The sequence below is a fragment of the Anguilla rostrata genome, chromosome 2, assembly GCF_018555375.3.
Source record: "Anguilla rostrata isolate EN2019 chromosome 2, ASM1855537v3, whole genome shotgun sequence".
Taxonomy (NCBI): Eukaryota; Metazoa; Chordata; class Actinopteri; order Anguilliformes; family Anguillidae; genus Anguilla; species Anguilla rostrata.
In genome coordinates, this window is record NC_057934.1 from 3,526,466 (window position 1) to 3,534,402 (window position 7,937).

At 41.6% G+C, this 7,937-nt stretch overlaps 1 pseudogene; it reads right to left on the reverse strand.

Moving 5' to 3' along the window:
- Nucleotides 1-2,392: 2,392 nt before the first annotated feature.
- On the reverse strand, nucleotides 2,393-4,711 carry LOC135249512 (immunoglobulin kappa constant-like; annotated as a pseudogene).
- Nucleotides 4,712-7,937: the final 3,226 nt, after the last annotated feature.

Below are 7,937 nucleotides of genomic sequence, written 5' to 3' on the forward strand. Positions count from 1 at the left end.
TTTTCAGCAGGGCGACACTGTCTCTATCAGCTGTACAGTCAGTGAGAGTGTGGGCAGTTATCTCAGCTGGTACCTGCAGAAACCTGGTCAGGCTCCTAAACTTCTGATTTATGGTGCCACAAATCGACAGACTGGGATTCCTGAACGTTTCAGTGGGAGTGAATCTGGGAATCAGTTCACACTGAAAATCACTGGAGTCCAGGCTGAAGATGCAGGAGATTATTACTGTCAGCAGGGCAAGAGCTTGCCGCTCACACAGTGATGGAGAGCCGTACAAATACCTCCCTCAGTCAGACTGCACAGAGACTGCACTGCTGCATCTGGGACCTACTGCAGGTGCTGAGGGGGGAGTCCCTTATCTGAGACAGCAGTACTGCCAACTGGGCTGTAGGGGGTGACAACGAGCCACAGCCCTGAATGCACACCTCTCTGTGCTGAAGAGGAGCTGCTCTGTTTCACACACACACTGAACCCATAGCAGTGCTGCAGCTGAACCACACACACTTCTGTACCACAACATCACAGGCATCATACAGTACATCAGCTCACAAGCAGCAATCATCTCCATATTGCTCTGGAGTTCAGACTAATGCAGAGGATGTGTACATTCTCCCAGAGGTGGAATGAGTGGGGTTTCAAATGAATTAATCCAGAAAGGTATTATGAGTTCGTATTCAATACATACACTATAATTTATGTTATTAATGGTGTTTCTGTTCAAATGGGATCCAGGTTTAACCTCGGCCGTGCTAGACTGAATGATAGTATCAGATTTTTACAGTTCTGTTCACTTGTCTTTCATTATTAATTCTGGATTCAGCTTGCTCTTCCATCATACTTACCCTCCATTACATTTTCCATAGACAGTATGTGCTTACATGTAGGCATAAACATTTTAAAAATATTTTTCTTGGACATATTTACGTGTAGATGTGCCACACAGTTACTGCTTCTCCTATCTAATATACTTTTCTGCTTGCACCACCAATGAATACCATCTGTGGTGACACTGATGAATCAGAAGTTAAAGAATGGACACAACCCACCATTCTCATCAGACTTCTACTAGAAATAATGCAGTATGCAGGCACGTTTGAGGAGTGGAGCTAATTGGATAAAATGTCTCACTTCAGGAAGTTGCTGTTGACAAATGAAGATGACTGAAACCAAAATCAGTGAAGCAATTGACTATATTATAATATAGAATATAATATAATATCTGCAAGTTGTTTTAGCATGCAAAATGCAGATAGTAAATATGATAAACTTTTGGTTAGAATAAATTTTGTGCTTTAAATATTAATGAAACAAGAACACATTTTTGTTAGTTCATCTTTGTGTTTAAATGTATCCCATAATGTCTTGCTTTTTTCTGTATGAATGGAATATGGCTTTAAGTTCCTCTGCACATCTGAAATCTCTAATCTGGGATTCATGCTGACGCAGGTGTGAGGTACAGCCCCCTCTCTTTCTCATCTCAGTATAGAAATCAGCCCTCCACCCCCTCTTGTTCAAACATCTGTTTTCGGTGTGGGGGTATTTTTGGCTGAGAAACTGCGAGCTGTGGGTGAGGGGAGTGAAACTGAGATTTGCATACGCGGGGTAGGAGGGGGAGTGAAACTCAGATTTGCATACGCAGGGCGGGGCAGGCTGGTTCTGCTGGCCCCTCAGTGGGACTGACCCAAACTGGGAACAGGGCGCCGCTGTGCCCAGGTGTCTGGGCCGTCCCCAGGGGCTCAGTGTGAGTCGAGCGCACTTCCTGCCGCACAGGACTGCTCTGAGCGCGTTCACACATCACTGCTCCTCTCAGCAGGGCTCCAGATCTGGGCCTGCCCCTCCCTGACTGATTCCGCATCGCTCACTTCACACACAGCCTCTCAGCACTATGGAGCCCACCTGCATTTATTCAATAAGAAACATCCAAATAAAATAGAGAATCACATTCTGTGTATAATATCAAATGAAGGACTTTAAGTATGTAGTGCACCCATAGTCCTTGCTTAATTATGGTTTTATTGATATGGTCTTTTTATAATTTTATTTGGTTATAGCACTTCTTGTAATTAATTATAATCACATTGTCCGTGAAAAGAAAACTCTAAAAATACACTGTAAAGATTCAGGAATAATTGTTTATTTACAATTAAACTGCTGACTATAAATATTGTTGTTTGATTGTCAGTTTACATATTTTTAATACATATTTTTTCATTCCCATTCATTTGAATTATTGGGTGTGTTGTAAAAATATGTTCAATGGTCTGAGGATAATTCTGATTTCATCCGAGAATGGGCTGACTTGGTGGAATCCTTGCAGACTTTGCACAAAAACAAGAGGATCACCAGGAGCACCAAAGTGTATTTTTAATAATAACAGCCAGTCAAAACAATATCTGTTCAAAGAATCTTTATTATGTAATAGTTGAGTTTAATCTAACAGCTATCGCCAAAATCACACAAACACAAGTAAGGAGGCGTGTGTGTGCATGTTTGTTGAGCAGCACAAGCAGAGCACATGTGAGATATTAGCAGTAAAAGCTCAGGCTGGAGGAAGGGATTCACACACAGACTGAGTTCAGTGTGTCAGCAGTAAGGGGCAGAGGGGCTGAGAGCAGAACAGGGTAAAAACAGTGAGATCAGAGGGTGTGAGCTGCCCCCCCCAGGCCTACTCAGAACACTGGTCCCTCCTCAGCGTCTGAGAGGGGGTGGACTGGGACCCCTGCGTGGCCTCGCAGGTCAGCGACTCCGCCTTCTTCCAGGCGTCCGCGCTGAGAGTCAGGGAGCTGCTCCAGCTGTACAGGCCGTCCTGCCCCAGGACCCCGCGCTCCCGGCCACGCCCGAGCTGACGTCGGCACCGTCCACCTTCCAGCGCAGGGCCCAGTCTGAGGGAAGCCCCGGTTGGCCAGACACACCAGTGTGGCCTTTCCCTGCTGACTCAGCTCCTCCCGGGAGGGGGGCAGGACTGTGAGGGCGGGGACTGTGTCACCTGGGAGACACGGCAGAGACAGTGAGGTCAGACAGTGGACACGCCCCTCCCATGTGTCAATCATTCTGTCCTTGCGATGAGACGTGATGTTACAGAAATTATCACTTGTAACTAATTTGGAGTGTCTACAATATAAAGTACATTGACATTATAAAGGTTCTTCTGCATGCATTCCATTACCATCATATCGTGTGACGTAGTACTTAATGATAAAATTCTTCACCACAACCAGAACTGCTTCTAGTCATTACGTTTCAATTATTCGACTGTTTGCAGCTTGAACTGTCGATTATTTCAGTACCATAGACCCCATAAAATACGCAGAACTTCATGCAAAAGAATGGATACTTAATGATATTTACGCTGAAAACCTACAGATGAATCACATTTTACGAGGTTCCCGTTGTGTTCCTTCACGTGTATGAACTGAACGCGCACTCCAACAGCAAGAAACAATTTTCATAAAACATTTACATTAAGTTTTCAAAAGAATTACCCATTTGGTGAATATGTTTATTACATTGGAAATTCCTCCGTTTAAAAATTTTTTTATTTTTAAATCAAACCAATATATGGCAGACTAGCGAATGTTATGACATCAGACTACAGAACATATGTCTGCAATGTAACAAATTTTTTCATATAATAATGCGATCGTAAATAAAAATTAAAATAAACAAAATCTGAATGAATAAAACGATCGGATTTCATAACCAACACAAACGACAAAGTGTATGAAGTAGCTACGATCCAATTTCATTTTAAAGTGTGAAAAATAATTAACTCTGATTAAGTGTTAGGTGGACAACACTATTTTATTCCACATTTCTGAGAAAGAGATTGTCGTTTTGCAGACTGTGCCATAATACATCCTACAGAGCCGCCGTGATCCCGCCGACGGCAAGGGAGCCAATGCAATTTAATTTAGTTCACCTCGAGCGCAAAATAGCAAAGTTATTGCATTACGGCCATCTAAACATCAATACGATAAAGACAGACTGTCCGAAGTAAAATGGGCTAGAATAAAAAAAGTATTTGAAATCATTTTACAATCGAACTATAACATTTCTGTTTTTAATTGACGCATCTAAAAGAATTACAATTTTGATTCACGACATCGAACGTCGGAAAATTACAGCATGTTAAAAAAAGAAGGCAAAAACATCGACAGTGAGGGATGTGGAAGAGAATTACTTACGTCCAACTGACAGTTTTGTGCCGCCACCGAAAGTGTACCACAGTGATACAGACTCATTCACCCGCCGTACAAAAACCTCTCACTCAAGAGATGCAGCCGTCCGTTGGTTTTTACGACTTCACGCAGCTTTTCAAATGTATCAACGATTCGCTTGTAAAAAAATTGTTCCGTGTACTTCTATTTGTATGTATCCGACGCAAATGTATCGTGCTCTTCTGAACTTTTCACATGCATATCTTTTATTTTACTTCTCGTTCAACTTCAGTGACTGATTCAGCCGGCAGAAAATAGAATGTGGAACGTAAAATGCAAACAACCTGCAGAAACTTAATGTAAAATGAATGTATCGAAACAGATCGATTCTTCTAATATTTTTGCGGAAAATGTTGAAAAGCCTTGTTTGTATAGCCACTTACTGCCGACTTCCAGTTGGGTCCCGCCACCGAAAGTCCACCACAGTGATTCAGTCTGATTAACCGGCTGTACAAAAACTTGCCTGTTGTGCACACTGCTGACCCGTCAGACATGTGTAGCGCTAGGAGGTCCCCTGCTGGAGAATCTTGGAACGACAATTAAGATGATGTTCGGAAAGCTGATCAACGCACGTTGTGAAAATGCAACTGCAATAAATTCAGAGAAAGATGGTATTTCGAGTGTAATCAGGGAACATTCATATAAATATTTTATTTCACATTTCATAAATTCCGAATGGGCGCACTGCAATAGAATAATTCCCAGTGCCTGACTGATGTCCTTTCTGATCTCTAAAAAGAACTTGCAATGTGAATTTGTTCAACACACATCTTACTCAATAATAAGTCATATTCAACAACCCTGTCTTCATTAGTTAAACTTCTAAAACCATACGGTACAATGCCAAAAATAGTAATATTGACATTTGAGTGTTTAACATGGTAAAAACAGCACATGTCCCAACCCTCTATAGACCCACTGCTGTTCACACATCAGAGCTCCTCTAACTGTGTGTGACAGGATTTGTACAGAGGAAGGGGCTTTGCATACATTTCCTGCCTGACTGCTCCACACACTTGAAGACCCCCAGTCCTGATAAGTGACTGTCCAGTCCTTTCACAGACACTGACACAGGCAGCGTCATGATGATATCAAACTTTTTACTGCTGGTGATGCTGGGACTCCTTGTACAGGGTGAGAAAGATGGATCCATTTTAACTTTGGAAATTTGGTTGTAGTTCACAGTTTCTTTGCATACTTTAAAATTTTTTTTATTTTTAACAAGAGTTACCAGTGTTGTCAAAATTGCCAGAATATTGCATGTTGCTTACCAATATTTATCTACATAGATCAATGTGCATTGACATCCATTTTCATTTTTTTCTATTTCAGGTTCAATGGCAGATATAGTACTGACTCAGTCTCCAGTTGCTCAGTCTGTTCAGCCTGGAGACACTGTCTCTATGAGCTGTACAGCCAGTGTGGAATTGGATGATGATATCCACTGGTACCTGCAGAAACCTGGTCAGGCTCCTAAACTTCTGATTTATGACGACACAACTCGCCAGACTGGCATTCCTGAACGTTTCAGTGGGAGTGGATCTGGGACTCAGTTCACACTGAAAATCACTGGAGTCCAGGCTGAAGATGCAGGAGATTATTACTGTCAGCAGGACGAGAGCTGGCCGCTCACACAGTGATAGAGAGCCGTACAAAAACCTCCCTCAGTCAGACTGCACAGAGACTGCACTGCTGCAGCTGGGACCTACTGCAGGTGCTGAGGGGGGAGGCACTGATCTGTGACCTAGACGGGCTCTGCTCAAATTCTGAGCTGTTTTATGCATTAATAACTCTCATATAATGATATTTAATAAAATTTCTCTAAAATGTTAATGTGAGCAAATACAAAACCTTTCACTTAAGATCCATTTGAATTATATTAGCATAAACCTTTCATTGAAAGAATACACGTGAGACACAGGAATTGGTCAGATTCAAATTGTTTAATCTCTTCCGAAACAGAAATAGGAAGGGGGACCCAATCAGCATTTTGTGAACACAAGGAAAAGATGCACAGATTTAACTAAAGACTGAAATGGTGAATTGCTATTCAATTACATTTACTGGACCAGAGGTGGGACTCAACATGCACAAGTGAAATATCTTGAATGTAATGTTGTGGTTTTTTTTTTTTTGTTTTTTTGCATATTTGAGGTGTTTCCATGGGTAAATTATAAATAAGGATCTAAACAGATTTTTTGCACATTGGTCAATGTTACCTTAATTTTGATGATGAGACACAGAAACATTCTAGGATAATTCATTTCCTGTAGTTGCACAGGATCTTTGGAAATTAATACAGAATTCCAATGAGCTACCGGCTACAGGGGATTCAGAGATGAGAGTGACTCTCACACCCCCCAGCAGTGTTCCTCCTGCTCTTTCCCAAACTCCAAACTCAGCTCCATCTTCTGCACTGACTTCACTTTCACCCTTGGTTGTGAAAAAACTGATACATCATAGGAAATCTCGCTCATTCATTTGCATGTATGTACAGTAGGTGTGATCAAAAGCATTGTTCTTAATTATCGCCATGATTTAAAATATGAGAAATTTTCATGCTTACTGAAGACTAATTTAACTTACATTTTAGCCAAAGTTGAATAAGTAATGTAGGTTTGACCCTGTGCTTCCTTCTAACTTTTCAAGTAATCTGCATTCTATGGCTGCAGGGGACACCACTATGGGATGAGCTTCTATGCAAGGCACAAGCTGCCATTACACTGTCTGACCACTGGGAGGAGACAGAGAGTGCTGTTTTGCTCCTGATATAAAAGCAGTGCAGTATGATGACAGAGAGGAAACTACAGGGCCCTGGTTCATAAAGCAGGATTACTGAGTTTGCCGGGTAAGTGCGCTGAGTAGAACCCGGAACCGTCCAAAATATGGCACATGGACTGAAGTAAAAAGAGCTGCTCCAGGGTTTACTCAGGACCGATATCCAGTTAATTCAGTGACCCTACTTTGTGTAAAAACCCCCAGGCTGGTATAACATGTAGACCTAACCGATGCAGTTTGAAGCAGCCCACAATGGAGTAGTCAGTCTGTATATGGTGAACTGGATGTACAGTCCCCTCCCCGTACATGTAACTGAGTGATCTGCAGTGGGGTAATAGAAGTGGTTGCTGGGGAAATGTGCACTATGGGAAATGTAGTTTCTCTGTGCTTTCACAAAAGTGATGCGGGGCATTGAATAAATGGATATGGCATGACATAATGAATATGATATCAGATAGAGAAAAAAAAAGAAATCAGAGATGAAGCAATGTTCATAGTGATAAAAGGAACAGCTCACTTTGACAATGTTTTAGTTCACATTCTTTTCACAAGAATATACAACATTTGAATGATTTCTTGTGCATATATGATATCACTGAACTTCTTATTTCGGATACCAAATTATCTATCAGAGCAAACAGAAATGTATTAAATACACATTTTATGAAATGTTAGTCAATATGCTGACACTCCTGACCATTTATGGATCAATGAAAGTGTAATCTAATTTCAGAAAAAATCACTTAATGCAGACAAAAAATATGCTGTCTGTGTAAAAACATCAGTGAATAGAGAACGTGTCCCAGCCCCCTATAGACCCACTGCTGTTCACACATCAGAGCTCCTCTAACTGTGTGTGACAGGATTTGTATAGAGGAAGGGGCTTTGCATACCTGTCCTGCCTCACTGCTCCACACACTTTAAGACCCCCAGTGCTGATCA